Here is a 13,272-nt window from a genome sequence, read left to right as displayed (position 1 = left end):
CTAGCCAAACTATCAGATCATCAAATTTACTTTTCATGTAGGCTTTCCTGAGAAACTGCTTACTGCAAGAAGGGCTTCAACAATACTAGACATTAATCAATAAATAAAACACACATAGTATCTGCCCCCCCCCAAAAAAAACCAAAAAAATGAAAAACAGGGACTTCAACTCTACAAAAGAACAAGATAGTTCTAGCATGATTGCTTTATAACACATCCACACAACAGCCACTTTACCTTGGAAGGATGTCTCTAGGGGAAAAAAAATAGAACTGAGACAATATTTTGAGAGATTTCTTTTAAATATAGAGAGAGGTTGATAACAGGTATGATCTGAGGGGAAAAACAAGGATATGTGAAAAAATGTTCTAGTAGAAAAATGAGGCAGAAAAAGCAAGTTACACTAGGAAAGAAACAAACATGATATACCATGTCAGTACTTGGCACCAAAGTCAAGAAATTAAATCTTCATCTATAAGAGAATTCAGAAAGATCATTTCTAAACCTCATTTAGAAATATGGTAGAAACCATAAAAGAATTAAACATAGAAATATGGTAGAAACCATAAAAGAATTAAACACAGAAACACAAAAGAATTGCCTTTGGTAGAACAGAACGAAAATGGGAAAGATGGGGTGGGAGGCTACTGATTTTCATGGCAAACTTCCATACTATTTCAACTTTAAACAACTCACATGAATTACTTCAATAATAACTTAATATTTTAAATTAAAATTAGTAGGATCCAGATGTAACTGTCAAGGGACCACCAGTTCTTTTATTTTTAGCTAATTTCAGGAATGACATACATAAGGAGCGGTTTAGTAGAACATGAAATTAGGCTAAAGACCTAGTTTATTCTTACACTGCTTCCCACCACAAATGTTGTAGTAACCACTCATATCTGATATTAATCCCTACAGTCACTTCCTTCTCCCAGCAACAACTGGGCGTAATGTTAAAACAAGGAAGCTCTAATCGACCCAACTTGAATTTAACCAGAAACAAACATCAGTATGACACTCAAAGTATAATACTTTTACAAAGTCATTTCTTTGGGAAGAGCAATCTGGCTTTCAGCACAAGAGTCTTTACCCTGTAACTCGGCCCATAGGAAAAAATGAGAGTAAAGTTTCTTCCCCTTAAATAGAAATCACTTTACAGTGAAGAGTATTAGTTTTTTAAGTTCTCTTGCTTCCTTTAATCCCCTGCCAAATTCCTAGAACATCTTTCTTTCCCCTTTTCATCAAACCACATCCTTTTCCACTTCTGAGCCAACAGCCCAAGGGGTCATCTTCTCTAGCAAGCTTTTCCCTAATATGTCTACCCAATGCACAATCTGTAATACAGCATTTCAACACTCAGTCTCTCTCCTGCAGGAGAGAGAGAAAGCAGGAGCAGGGGCAGGGGGCGAGCAGAAAGAGAAAGCCATTTCTTCTCCTCCTACACACACAGGCACAGAGCTCTGGAGGGCCACATCAAATATTTATTCTCTTAACCACCTCTATGGGGCTTGTAGACAGAGCTCACCACGCTCGTAGACTGACAGCATGGCACCCCCTGCTGGCCAGGCATCATAGCCATGTTTTCTGCAATGAAAACACTGGAGTGACACCTCGGGGCCAGAAGAAAAGTTCTTCAGTAATTTTCTAAGGCAAATCATCACAGAAGCAATGTTTAAGAAGAATTTTAAAGCTGCATTTAATTTTAACAATTTGTTCTGGTCTATTCACTTGTGGACATTTAATGTAAAAACACAACGCACATAGTGGTGCCTGGTGCCTCAGGTTGAGTTGCTGGCTCTTGATTTCAGGCCATGATCTCATGGGTCCTGGGATTGAGCCCTGAGCCAGCTCTGCGCTCAGTGGGGAGTCAGCTTGAAGATTCTCTTCCCCCAACCTCAAATAAATAAATACATCTTTAACACACACACACACACACACACACACACTACACTACACTATAGTTCATTCCTAAGTAATCATAAAATGTTTTCTTGTCTTTTCATTTGGTTTACTCATTATATACCCACAGTTAGATCCAGGCTTCATGGGGCCTGGATATGATTTGTATATAACATGCAATCAATGTGAGGATCACATCTTAAGAAAAATACGAAATAACAAAAACAAAATAGAATACTTATTTAGAATGAGGGGAGAAATCACAACATAATTTATAAAACCTGAAATATACTGCATTGCAACTTCCAGAAAACACAGTATTTTTATTACCCACCAGGTATTCTACAATACTCTCTCCCTTGTATTTCTTTATTTCATTTTCTTAGACCACTTTGCTTACAGGACAATTTTGTAATAGTTTTTATAGAAAGATAATTCATTCCTTCCTTTATGGTTGAGAAGTTATTTTTCACTGATCCTTTGATAATGTTTCTTTCCACTTCACTATTTGTCAACAGCAATAATGTCACAAAATGTTTATGATTGTTGTCAAATTCAGAGAAACTTTACCAAATTTCATTTATGAATGAAACTTAAAATCTGGAAAATTTTTCGACAGACTAGATTCTGGCCCCAAACATTTCAAACACTGTTCCTGCAAGATGACCCACAGACTTCGGTGTAATTCTGATCCTTCTAATTCTACACTGTCCTCCCACAACCCCAGGTGAGGTGGTAGCAGTAAGAGCATTTCTGATACTTACTCCTATGTGGGGACATTAAATAATTCATTCACAAAAGTGACTGCATGGCACATAAATCTATCTCTAAACCACCCAAAATGTTATTTCCTACTTTTAATTCCCCAGATCCTTACAATTCCACTCCAATGCCGTCTAATGAAAGAGGAAATGTCATAAAGGGTGAAGTCTGACTGAAAAGAGACAGTGGTCTTACCTTATCAGAGTTCAAATCTATTTCTTATACAAAAATCACTGGCCATGTAAACATATGGTAGGCTCCCTCTCTGGGCCTGGGAATGTCCTAAAGCTTAAGCTCCATTAACTTCAAATAAATCTGACTCTCTGGATATATACATAACCCAATACAAACATGTAAGCAATCTACACATGGTTATTTAAATAACAACCTATATACTCTTCCATAATTTTCTCCAAGTTTATAAACTCCTACACAGACATGCATCATATCCACACATACACAGTTGCCCATGTTCCACAAAAATGGGACAAGATGCTGTTTTCTGAATTTTGCTTTTCTCAACACTGAAAAATCCCTGCAAGTCAAGGATACAGCTCTAATTCTTTTTTTTTAAGTTTATTTATTTATTTGAGAGAGTGAGAGATCACGGGGTGGTGAAGGGGCAGAGAGAGAGAGAAAGAGAATCCCAAGCTGACTCTGTGTAGAGTCTGGAGCCAGACACAGAGCTTGAGCCCACAACCTGAGACCACGACTGGAGCCAAAACTAAGAGTCAGATACTTAACCGACTGAACCACCCAGGCACCCCTGCTCTGATTCATTTGTAATGACTATATCATATTCTTCAATTTACTTAATCATTCTATGATGAGCATTTACTTTATTTCCCAGCTTTCATGCCCTAAAATATGTCATGGCAAGTAGCCATGTTCACACACCCAAGATTGTTGCTGAGTTTACTGCAATAAGATTACCTTAAGTGAGATGAAGACTCTAAGGATCACATAGCTTTTAAAATTATTAACCAAAGCCCACACTTCAGATTTTCTAAGTTGGTACCTAATGTGCTTTTTGTGTTCCAAGAGGATCATAAATTTTTAATTTTAATAGATAGCAAATTCTTTCCCAAAAGCATTTTAAAAGTTCACATTTCTACCAGCAATATACAGGAATATTCTTAATCTTCATATCCCTGCCAATAACAGGTATCAACAGTCACTTTTACGGCATTCAGACTTCTGTTAAGTGACATATCACTGTTACATTTATGTGCATTTCCTCAATTATAACAAAGTTGAATATATTTTCATACATTTGTGGGCCACATGGCTTTGCTCCATTATCACTTCCCTAAATACTTGGTCGATTTTCCTATTCATTTGGTGATCTTTTCAGTGCGCACGTGTATAAATTAACTCTCATTTACATAAAATAGATTTCTAGACCACTCATTTTTATAGTGAGTTATTTAAATGGTATTTTGACTCACAAGGAAGTACTAGACAATGCAAATGTTTGCAAAAATTTATAGCACCTTGGTTTAGTATTAAGAAATTCTTCCAGAAAAAAAGAAAAAGAGAAATCCTTCCTCATCCTTCCACTGCATATATATAGTCTCCAAGATTCTCTTTATAGATATTTTTTAATATCAGCCTTTAATCTTTGCAATCAGAATTTATTTTTCCATATGATGCAGGAAGGAGCTCACTATTGTCTTTATCCTGACAGACAGGCATAAATGGTACCAGCACAATTATTCATGCCACCTAGTGGAAATACCACTCACTTTGTGCTACACTGGCATGTATTTAGTTCCAGGGGTATCTTTATCAGTTCCCATGCCGGTACCATTTTGATTTACAGTAGTCTTGCATACGTTTTGACATTTTCAAAGGTAACTCCTGCCCTGATATTCTTCTTCTCCAAAATTGTCTTTTTCTCCATGGGAAACTAACACCACAAACAGAAATGCATTAGGAAAGATGCAAAAGGAAGAACATTAGTTTTCTTGTTTTTAAAAATGGTTATTGCAGATTTGAACATGATCACTTGATGAAATAATACAGAGAAAGTGGCTCCGTCTTAAGTGACTCTAATGATTTTTTTCAAGTCATACATATACGTACGTGCTCTATGCTAGAGCACAAATTCCCAGATGCAGCTTTGGTTTCCTGATCTGTTTAAGTCATCATTTTAGGAATTTATACCTGCATTTTTCCAGAATTTTCTTGCATGATTGACAATTCCAATTAGTAGTAATATTTTGATAAATAGAACATATTTTGGGGGATGGACATTTTTATGAGCGAGTGGCAAAAGTCACGATTGTCGTAATAAAACAAGAAGTCGCTCTAAGACCGAGCCACAATATGTATACAATATTATGGCCAGTTTCTGAGTCTTGCAAATTTTCAACTATAAAGCACTTTATATACCATTACTAAGAGAATCCTTTTTATTGAAAGCCAAAGAGATTGTAAGGACAACGGCCAAAAAAGAGTTTTTGAAAGGCAAACATGAATGCATGTGAATTCTCAGAAAAGGAGCAGATACTTTAGTTGGAATAAAAAAACATTTTTAGTTAGAAATTGAATTCTGCTCCTTGTAGCAAAATTCACATAAAGCCACCGAAGGCACCTGAGGGAGAGGGGGTGTTCTCTTGGAGCAGAAATCCTGGAGGCAGGCAACCCAGTGCTGATGCGGAGCTCCACAAATGTCAACATCCTGGGCAGTCCACTCACACTGTGCCACACAATCATCACAAAACAGCTGCTCGCCCTTCAGGTTCACAGCTGTCTTCTACCCAGGAGAAAGGCTCTGCCCCTTTGTTGAGAAGTGGAATGTCCCCGGATTCCCTCAGCCCATGTTTCATTGGCCAGAGATGCATCTCAGGACCATTCCTACTTCCAAGTATTTATACACACCTGGAATAAAACTGGTGGGTGGTACCCATCTTAAAGTCATTTTCTGAGGTAAGCAAATGTCTGAGACATTTCGTGGCCTCTTGGGTTTATGAACAGTAGGTTGGCCACGTGGCACAGGCCCCCAGTCCATGCTCAATAAGGAAGCCAGCAGGGACTGAGATTTGGAATTGAACTGAGACTATTCAATATATTGATCATTTTAGGAAAGAGTAGACATGTTAGTGGTTTGTGTCTGGGGCATGCCAAAAAATCATATGCCCATTAGATTATCCATACAATGAGCTCAGGGGTAAAAAAAAATGTCAGATCCCTTCAAATGAGCACGGAACTAGAAAAATAACCAATTTTCAGTGATGAAAGCAAGAAAAGCTCCAGACACCATAATTAGGTATTATCTACAATAAACACAAAATTTGGGTCTAAAAAAAGCTAAACACTATTGTCCTTCATATTAAAAAGTCCGCAGGCATTTTTTAGATCTTGTTTCCTCTGAATACTAAAGGAGAAAAAAGCCCAGGCAGGGAGGATGAAAAGCTGGTTTCTAATCCCAGCTCCAGCTAGTAGAAGGCACCTGACCTTTCTACACCTGTGAGACTACTTCTTCTCCTTTCTATGTGTCAGGTCTTAGAAAGGTATGGCTAGTTTATAATTCTAAGAAAAGAAAGAACACCTCTGGAGGAGAAGAGAAAGAAAATAAAGAGTATGTCTGATATTAATAACAATACCTTACTATTATATAATTTTGTGTAGTATATATTATATAGAATAATAATATTAAGATCTGATGGAAGCTGGCTGGCACCAGCTCTGAAAAGGACATAAATGGACAGGCTCTCATCATGAACAAGGCTTATCAGACCTAAGGAGCCAAGAGCCAGAAAATCATATACTGCACACAGAGTATCGCTAGATTAGATATACTGAAAGCAAGAAATATAAAGAATGGAGAATGAACTAAAAGGGTAAAATATGCATAGTAGGTTGTATTTTAAGACTCTGAGGTACAATCACATGTGTGAGAGTGTCTTTGACACGCGTCGCCAGTTGTACGATGCAAAGTGGTTTTACTATTCAGACTTTATAACTCACCCCAGACAATAAGGTTATGTACTGGAAACCAAGAAGGGAAACAAGGATCTTACGAGGGAAAATAAATCAAGGCAGTGTATGTGACTTTGACAAAAGAAAAAGAAAGAGGAAAAGGTGTATGACAACAGGTCTCTTAAAAGAGATAAGATACAGACAGCCATTTCCAGGGATGAGAAAATAATGGTGATCCAGAAAAAGGAGAAAAATTCTGGCTAATAAAACTATAGAAAATGAGCCTTATCATCTACAAGCTTGAGACCAGGGGCCGAAGCAGACAGTCTCAGACACATTCAATCCAATCATCCTAAAACTGACACACACTGTTCTTGGTGAAGTGACTGCACCGGGATATTACCCCACATAGGGGAAGAGAGAGAAGCTTCCTTAATAACTAACCAGCAGTCCTCATTCACAGTGCCATTCTGAGAACACAGGCCAAGGTTAATAGCTTTGGATGGCCTCACGGCTGCCAACCCACACAAACATCTTACAAATCATGACAATAGCTGAATTTCTGAGCATGTACTTACTAACAAGAGGTTATAAATTATATGTGGTCTTTCCCATCACATTACAAAGTGACAGTCTGAATATCACATATTTTTATAAAAAGGAAAACAAAATTTGCTCTTAATGAATAATACCCCATAACTACAACTTCAAAAAAAAAAAGAAAAGAAAAAAAGAAAACCCATATGGAATAGATACCAGATGAATTTTTTAAAAAAGATTTTACTTATTTGACGGAAAGAGAGAGCACACATGCACAAGCAGGGGGAGTGGCAGAGGGAGAGGGAGAGGAAGAAGGAGGCTCCCTACAAGCAAGACGTGGGGTTGGATCCCAGGACCCTGGGATCATGACCTAAGCTGAAGGCAGATGCTTAATCAACTGAGCCACCCAGACACCCCAAAGAAGAATTTTAAAAGAAGAGGTTACCAATTCAGTCTTGCCCTTTTAAAATCCTACACCAATCTTTGAAAAATTCTACCAAGAATGAATCTTCATGCCTTTCATATACACGATACTGAATAATGACAATATTTAGTCCAAAACTGACTGGGGGAGGCGGTTAGACATACAAAAAGTACCACTGAACAACATTCCACTGGCATGAAGCAGAGGAAAGTGACCGCAGATCCCCAAGAGATTCTTCTAGCATGCTTTCCAGTATAGAGGATATCTGTGTGCACTATGGAGGCATCTGCTCTTAAAGTGTGACAAATCAGGATCTCAATATCTTATCTGAGAACATTTTCTTAAGAGAGCTACACACCTTGTTTGGCCTTGAGCTGTCCTACTGTGCCCAGCATGCATACACCTGCTCATCTTCGTGCTGATATTTGCTGAACGCTTGCAACAGACTCATGGCTACACGGCGCCCTAAACTAGTTGAGTATTCAGACTCCATTCTTGTGGGCTTGTTTTTTGAACCTGGGGTCTCTAATTTCCTTCAAAAGTGACTGTATGGCTACGCATTTCAGCATTATAAGGTGGGCGGCAAACACTCAGATGCAGAAAGATCCATAAGAGAAGGTTCCAGAGTGTTTCTTTATTTTTCTGACATCTTACTAGTTCTAAGAGGAAGTTACTTCTTTCCACTGAGCAGACGAGGCCTTGTCTGGCCCTGCGTGGAAACAGATACTTAGTTCTTATGGATTGTGGTCCAACTGTCTAAAGATAGAATCAATGCTGAGTATTTTATCCAAAAAGCCAACGTCCACTTCAGCACGACTCTTAAAGGCGGAAAGCTCTTTCTGAATACTCTGTCATAGTTCATTTGTTATCACCATGCTGACCTCCTTCTCCAACCCTACAGCTGGTAAGATTATTTCCCTTTTTCTTCAGTTTCCTAGCAGGCCACCCTCTTGGGATATATCTACCAATTTGACTTCAACCAATACTGAGTCCAGGAGACCCTTCACAGAGCAACCAGGCGAGGTCTGGTTGAACTGTCACTCAGCCGTCCACAGCAGTTTGGGGAAGTATCTTAATCACACAATCTCTGTTTCAACTGTACAAAGCAAGGTGGGGGTGGAGCTAGATGGCACCTTACATCTCTCTAGCCCTGATACCAGAAAGCGGCTTCTACCTGGACAGAACACAGACCCACCTGTGTCGTCCTCAACATCCAAGCCCTGCCTGGACACTTCTGGGATGGTATATCCACCTGCCAAAGCAGCCCAGGCCTCACTTCCAAATGCTGAGTCAAATGTTCCTTGAGTGGTCTCTTCCCCAAACTAGTAAACTTAAACCTCTCCACTCAGGTTCCTCAACAATGGCTCTTTATGTGGAATGGCCAAAGAGTATCCATGAAACCCTAGGTCTACACCATCAGACTTAACACAGCGCTGGTCTAGAGAATGGCAGATAGATGGTCACACAAGCAATGATAGTACCATGGCCATGATAACCGTCTAACACAACACAGTTACAGAGAGAGGGACAGCTGAGCCCAGAGAACACACTGGAGTGAGTTAGTCAGTGTTTCAGGCAGAGGAAGGAGCCTATCACCACCTCTTGGGTCTGACTGCCTTCTGAGTATTATAAGAAATACTACTGGCAGCTTAAGGTTTGTCCTTTATCACCACCACCCCCAAAAATGGCAGAGGTAGGAGTCAAACACAGATCTGTCCAACCCCAGACTCTGAATTATTTTTGTTGGATTGTAACCCCCTTCAGGAATTGGATGACAGTAACAGAAGTCCCTCAGCAGAAAATGAGCATATGCCCCTTTGCCACATTTAAGACTTGAGCGTTTGACAGTAAGTTCATTTTGCCAATTGCATTACGAGGATAATACGATGAAGCTCAAAGCCTAAGGTCTTTTCTGGATAAATTAATATAGCCAAACGTCTCCCATCACTTTCTTTTTTCACTCCCAAGCCATGATAGCCTACTCATCATCTCACACCTGCTAACCAATGCCCCAGATGTATCCCATACAAGGACACCTGACTGCTTTCTGGCATACCAAATGTCATATCCCAAAACACCCCATGGTCCAAATAACCACCAGTATTTGAAAGCTGTTAAAGGGCTTTGCTTTTGAGCGGTAGGGTCTGGAAGCCATGTCGGGAGCATGAGGTCTGGGCTTGCACGGCTGACAAACTCATAATGCTCCCCAGCTGAGAACCAGAAGGAGCCAACATCCTGCGTCCAGGCAGGTCCTTCTACGTTATCTCTCTCCATTGCGAGACCCTGCTTCAGACATGCTTCAGTTTCTCCTGAACTCACCATGCTCATTTCTCTTCTCTTCTCCTTCCATCATGCTTCCCTTTGAAACCCTTGGCTCTTCTACCCATCCTTCAGGATGACTTCTCAGAGCCCAGGGGGAAAATGACCCCTTACCTCAAGTCTGAGGAAGTCCAGCTCACCCTTTCAACCCTAGACCTTATGCTTTGCTCCATTACAAGTTATTCACCTCTGTGGGCCCTGTCTCAGTGTGATTATAGATAACTAAAGGCTTCCTATCGTGTATCAGCTATATTTTCTTATTTCTGTGTCCCTGACGCTCTGGCATGTTAGGCATCACTGGCCATAGAAGACTTCCCCTCTCAGAGTTAGCTAATTCCTAGAGATAGCAACAGATTTCCCAGGACCATGTCCTGAATAAGCAAACAAACCCACTGAAAGCCCCTCCCCGGCAACTACTTGCTTTACTGAACTGCCACACACGGAGACGGGCCTGGTATCCTCCCAGAGTCAGCTACCAGGCAACCAGGGTCCACACCCCACATCCCAGGGCCTACTGAGATCGTTCCAGCTACCCCATCCTACAGCTGCTTACTGTGCCTTGTCTTGCCTTACCACAGTAAAAGCTGTTGGCCACACTTTCCCCTCACCTCCTCTGACGCACAAAAGATACTAGTGTCTCCCTATGTGGCCCTGCGTGGCATACCTGGTCTCCTGCTTCCTGGGAACTGAGTACAAACTTCTTCCTTCCGACACCATTTCTGTGTCTCCCTGTCTCACTGTATCTGACTAAAACACATAAATATTGTCGCTTTTAGGACTCTCCCCTCCTCCCCAAACACACAACTGAAAGTATCAGAGTAGGAGTAAATAATGTCAAAGGAACACAAACATGGACCCGAGGCAAAAAGACTTGAAGGTTTAAGTTTTCAGATGTGAAAAATACCTAAAGCATACAAATCAAAGACAGCATGTGGAATGTATCTATGCCTCGGAAGAATCAAAATATCAGGATTCCAAGCCAATATTTTTATATTGGGCCTCACATATCATGTGTTACTCTCAAGTCTCTTTCCATTTGATTTGCACTTTAGTTTGTTTCTCTAGAGCTTCATGACGCCTCCACAGAAACAATCTCACAGAGCTGATCTGCACACAGTGCGACACCAAGGACTTTTTTGAGTTTGACTAAGCAATTTAAATCTCTTTGGCATGTTTGAAGGTATTTTTTAAATGAGATAGAGATTCCAGGCAAATCTTCTCATATTACACCTAAGTATTTCAATTACCCCTTCAGAAAAACTCTATCAAAATATAATTGAGTTCAGTTGGCTTCTCTACAGGAACAAGGGGCTCAGAAGCTCTAGTAAATTTGTAATGACTCATGTTGCATCTCACTCATTCTACGGTGCCTTCCTTTCAAGTTCAAGGAAAAGGGAATCTTATTTTTACCATACTGCAAAGTAATACATCATTAGGCAGTGCATTTTTGGAGGGCACCTTGATATCTTTAAAAGGAAGGGTCTGTAAGGAAATAACTTGCTCCTCCCCTCTAGGATGCATACACCTTGGTGAATTGAGGGAGTGTCACCCTACGGAGTCCTGGCTATCCTGCCCTAGGACCGTGAGGGTGAGAACACATTGCTGTGACCAGCTGGGGTAACCCTGAAGATGAACGTGGCTCCCCAACGCCCTGCCCTTCGTCCGCTCTCAACAGGCACAGCTGCTCCATTTTCTGCTCCTACTCTCTGTTCAGTATCCTCCCCACTGCTTTTCTCTAGGCGTTTGGTCCTCTCTCTTCCCCATATCTTGACACACATATCACACATATCCCGACTGATCTTCCCCCACCCCACCTTGACTGTTCCTTATGTCCCCTCATTTTTCTGATAGCCTTTGTAACAGTCTGAAGTTTACCATTTACTGTATCTTTCCTAACTAAATCAGACACTTAAGTAGTCAATAAATATTAAAGAATACAATGGAGAGGAGAATGGGTACCTTTTCTGGCAGAGTGAGAAAATAGCTATAGAATTCCTGAATGATAGCAGATAGGGCCCATATGAGGAATTGTTGCCCTCCAATTTAGTAATTAACATATGTCAAGCAATTAACCTTTGGAAAAAAATCTGTTCACTGGGCACTAATTTATAAAGATGGAAACACTCTCAAAAAAGGCATTGGACTTGCCTAGGATCACATAGCTAGTCGACAGCTAAGCCAAGAGTCAAACCAGGTACATTTAGTTCCAAATCTCATATCCTGAAACAATACACAGACATGGTTAAGAACTAGGAACTGCAGGAGCCTGTGGGTGGCTCAGGCAGTTGAGCATCCAACTCTTGGTTTCAGCTCAGGTCATGATCTCGTGGGTCATGGGACTTAGCCCTGTGCTGGGCTCCGTACTCAGCAGGGAGTCTGCTTGAAATCCTCTCTCCCCCTCTGTCCCTCCCCATCACTCATGCTCTCTCCCGCCACCTCCTGAGAAAATAAATAAATCTTTAAAATTTAAACAAACAAACCAAAAAAGAACTAAGAACTACATCTGTAGTAGGGTCAAAAACCTACACTTTCATAAGCCCCAGCCAAGGTCCATATTCCTTTGTTGTTGTTGTCCCCCCCCCCCCCCTTATTGGAATACACTAGCCTTTGCACCAAGACTTCCTTAAACATTATGGAAGAAATTTAGGGATGCAGTACTGTCTTATTCCATCCAGCCTGCTGTAACAAAAATACCACAGACTGGGTGACTTATAAACAGCAGATAGTTCTCAGTTTTGGAAGCTCCCAGATTTATTGTCTGATGAGAGCCAGGTTCCTAGTTCATAGACAGCTATCTTCTAGCTGTATTCACACAGGGCACAAGGGGTGAGAGAGCTCTCTGGGGTAACTTTCATAAGGGCACTAATCCCTGAAGTCCTCATGACCTTCCAAAGCCCCCTACCCCCAAATACCACCACATAGGGGATTAGGTTTCAACACAGAAATTTTGAAGAAAATGAGCATTTAATCTATGGCAGTTATTATAACAGGCTCTGGTGTCCCTAGCTGGCCTGATTACTCAGGCCACCTACTTAGGCCAAACAGAAGGACAACAGTTAGCATGGGGATGGGCAATGGGGAATGGATCCTGGGGGACATTTATCCTTTTCCATGTGATGTTATTATTTTATTATCAGAAGTAAGGGATCGTGGTCCAATTTTCCTTGGCAAAGTGTCCATGTTCTCATGATCTAATCTGAACAAAATATCAGCATTACCTGCATATGAATTATCTCTGGAGATAGGACTCAGTATCATTCTAGTAATGGATATGGCAAGTGGCTAAAGCATGAGCTCTGGAGCCAGACAGCTGGGTTTACTATGAAGGAAAGCAGAATACATGTCCCCAGAATATGCCATTTGGGCATATAGATTATCTTGAGTTGAAAACAATCAAG

General features: G+C 40.6%; 1 protein-coding gene across 1 annotated transcript in view; it reads right to left on the bottom strand.

The window, feature by feature from the left end:
* LOC123925147 (phospholipid-transporting ATPase IB-like) overlaps positions 1 to 13,272 on the bottom strand; it is a 596,799-nt gene that overhangs the window by 458,393 nt on the left and 125,134 nt on the right. The gene's annotated exons all lie outside the window — the stretch shown is intronic.

The sequence above is a fragment of the Meles meles genome, chromosome 14, assembly GCF_922984935.1.
Source record: "Meles meles chromosome 14, mMelMel3.1 paternal haplotype, whole genome shotgun sequence".
In the NCBI taxonomy this organism is placed as follows: Eukaryota; Metazoa; Chordata; class Mammalia; order Carnivora; family Mustelidae; genus Meles; species Meles meles.
This window is presented reverse-complemented; position numbering and strand designations above follow the sequence as displayed.